The sequence below is a fragment of the Tiliqua scincoides genome, chromosome 2, assembly GCF_035046505.1.
Source record: "Tiliqua scincoides isolate rTilSci1 chromosome 2, rTilSci1.hap2, whole genome shotgun sequence".
NCBI lineage: Eukaryota > Metazoa > Chordata > Lepidosauria > Squamata > Scincidae > Tiliqua > Tiliqua scincoides.
The window spans coordinates 195,846,775-195,850,332 of NC_089822.1; the positions used below are offsets into that span (position 1 = coordinate 195,846,775).

Genomic DNA, 3,558 nt, shown 5'->3' on the forward strand with positions numbered 1-3,558 from the left:
AAGGAGGACCATACATTGTCCATACAGACAAGAGGATGCACTTCTTCCCACAGCCCTACTATAGAATTAGTTGTCACAAGATGCAGTGATGGCCCACTAGTTTTGATGGCCTGAAAAAGTGATCAGACAAATTCATGGAGGCGTATCAATGACTACTTGTCATGATAGTGCCAATGGCTACATGCCACTTCCAAGTACAGAGGCAGTGAGCCTCTAGATAGCAGTCACAAGGGAGTAACAGCAAGAGAAGTCTGTTGTCTTCATGCCCTGATATGAGCTTCTCTGAGGCATCTGGTTGGTTTCTGTAGGAGACAGAATGCTGATATAAACAGACCTTTGGTTCTGATCTAGCAGAGTTTTCCTTATGTCCTTATTCCTAGCAATAGCAGCTTTTCATGTGAGAAGCAGATCTCAAATACAATTCTCACAGACACACAGACACAGACACAGACACAGACACACACACACACACACACACACACACACACACACGTAGATGTCTGGAAAAGCTATTTTCATACTTTAATGCCTATTAAGTCTTACTTGAAAAGCTCAATTTACATTTAATTCTTCCTATTACATATTAATTTCACTGTAACTTCAGGAGGCAGCAATATACCAGCCCTTGCTAGGATGTATGAGTGTAGAAGAGGTGGGAGTGAAGGTGAGAAGATGGCAGGGGGAAACAAAGGACTTTTTTGAGTTTGAGTTGCTCATTTTCATCCTTGTCAACAGCAAATTGCTTGTCAAACAACTCACAAGGGAGCAAGTACTGTCAGTTAAGCATGAATAATATTGGAATCCTATACCCCATCAGTCATTGCAAAGATCTTCAAATGTCCTTGCTTCTTCTCTTCATTGCCAACAGGACGTCTTGGCAATAATAAGAGTTGGCTTCTTCCAGATGCCCAGTTGCTGCAACTTTCCAAGTAAGCTCCTTCTTAAAGCTTAAAAACAAAACAAGTCTTACAGAGTCACTACTGGCAAGAGTCACTACTGAGATTATGAGTTTTTTAAAAAATGTGATGCACTTTTAAGAGGTGGGTTAAGCAGCTGTCATTGTTAGAGTGGCCATAATGTCTATGGCAGCAACTGTTACCCTGCACATGCCTGATCTTGGAAGCTAAGCAGGGTCAGGCCTGGTTAGTACTTTGATGGGAGACTGCCTGGTAATACCGGGTGCTGTAGGCTTATACCATAGTCTTTCGAACCATAACATCTATCTAGGCAGCTGAAATATCTACATATGAATATGCAGCACTTAAGGTAGTGGTTCCCAAACTGTGGGTTAGGACCCACTGATGGGTCACACCCTGGTGGGTTGCCAAACAGTGATGAAAAGATCAAATAACTATTTGCTTCTAATTACTCTGCAAAGAGTTCAGCTACTTCAGTTTGCAAAAGAGCTGCAAACTGCCCTGCAAGGAGCTGAGCTCCTGTGTAAATACAGAGAGATAAAGTTTGAGGGTCTCTTTTCCTGGTTACTATTACTTATAAATAAATTAATGAAATATTTCTTTCTAGACCCCTCCTTTTTAAAAATCTCATAAACTTATATGGGTCTCAACAGAGTGTTGTTTTAAAAAGTGGGCCCCAGTGCAAAGAAGTTTAGGAACCACTGACTTAAGGAATTTGTTTCAGCCCAAACCAGGGAATTATAGGGAAAGAAATGTCATAATATGTCTAAGCAATGGGGAAAATTAGGCACAGAGAGCCAAAACTATTTTTTAAGGTTAGCTCAACTAGCTAGCTATAGTTCCATTTGTAACTGTGATATGTTGGTCGTCACAGTACCCAAGATTGTAATCCTATACAAACTTTCCTGGGAGTAAGTCCCATTTAACACAATAGGACTTACTTCTGAGTAATCCTGCATAGAGTTGTGCTGTAAGAGTGTGCTATTAATATTGTTGGTGTTAACAACATTTTCATTCAGAACAATATAGAAATGAGTCTTTGTTTTGCTGATTTAAACTTTAACATCACCAAATGTCTTACGTTTGAGTTGCTTTAATTGTTCACATGAAACTGAGCATTTATGGGCAACAGAGGGCTATAGAACCATATGTGCTTAGTTATGAAATTATTTCCTACACTACTTTGAGACTATTTCATGTCATTTCTTTGTAGTGCCATTTCTTATCAAAGCTTCTGCTCTTTAGGAACGCACTAGCAACTGCTACCTTGCACATGCCCGATCTAATCTGATCTCAGAAGCTAAGCAGGGTCAGGCCTGGTTAGTACTTGGATGGGAGACCGCCTGGGAATACCGGGTGCTGTTGGCTTATACCATAGTCTTTCGAGACTGAAGGTTGCCAACCAGTCAATCTTGAGAGCCAGGAGGGTGTGGTAGTTTGGAAGCCGGGCTTACACCTGGAAAGTCCCTGCTCAGCCGTGAAACTTCCTGGGTGACCCTGGGCCAGTCACTATCTCTCAGTCTCACCTACCACCTCACAGGGTTAATGTGGGGACAGAAGGAGAGAAGGAACTATGTACACCACCCTGAGCTCTATGGAGGAAGGGCAGTATAAAAGTGTGGAAAAATAAATAAATAATTAAGAAGTGGCTTAAACCAAACAGGAGAAGAAACACCAAGCAATTATCAATGGGCAGCCCAATCCTGAGCTGCCTGGAGCTCCTGGACCCGGCGGCTCCACGGAGGGCTCCCGCCAGATCCTGTGCCTCCCGCGCTACCGCTCTGGCGGGAGCCCGGCAGTGAGCCCCACAAATGTGCCTTATGGCATGTTTGCAACTGAGGTCCACAGCGTGGAGCCATGCCGCAGACCTCAGGATTGGGTTCTAAGACTCAGAAATCTAAGTGAACCAGATTTCTAACAGAGGCAGATTGCCTTTTAAGCCTCCATAATTTATTGTCCCAGTCTAACAGACCAACGGACGTATAGTTTTTCCATAAAACTGCCACTTGGATTTACTCATCAAAGGCTGCAAATACATGTACACAGTCCTAAAGCTAATGAGCAAGCTACACTCTGTCACTGTAATTTCAGCGTTGTTTATCTCTGCATGTCTGGCTAGCCAACATATAACAAAAATTGTAAGACTGACACAGAAATGGAAATGGCGGCACAGGATGTGAAAGCAAATCTCAACCACCATTTACTTGGTTGGAAATTAAGGAACTTACCAGTCCCAAAGATTAATACCCCTCTTCCACCTCTTAAAAGGATACAGGGCACTCTGAGAGTCCCTCAACAGTCTAGGTTTCCCAATATATGTAGCGTATTGATATTGGATGAGAAATATTATGACTTGAAGGAGCAATATATGTACAGTACTTGTTATAAATGTATACCCCACCTTTAAACAAGTGTCCCCCAGGCAATTCACAATATGAAAGGAACAAGAGGAACAGCACACAGAGCAGCATAAGTTCAATTCTGAAGATTAAAAGGCCTGGAAGATCATAAAAAAAGATCTTCCCCTGGCACTGAAAAAGCATCAGAGCGGGTGCCAGGCAAGCCTCCTTGAGAGAATGTTTCAAAGATAAGGTGCATATAAATAGTAGTAGTAGCAATAGTAGTAGTCTATCATCATAAT

At 42.2% G+C, this 3,558-nt stretch overlaps 1 pseudogene; it reads left to right on the forward strand.

Annotated features, from left to right (window-relative positions):
• Positions 1-2,168: 2,168 nt before the first annotated feature.
• Positions 2,169-2,285, forward strand: LOC136642322 (5S ribosomal RNA; annotated as a pseudogene).
• The last annotated feature ends 1,273 nt before the right edge of the window (positions 2,286-3,558 follow it).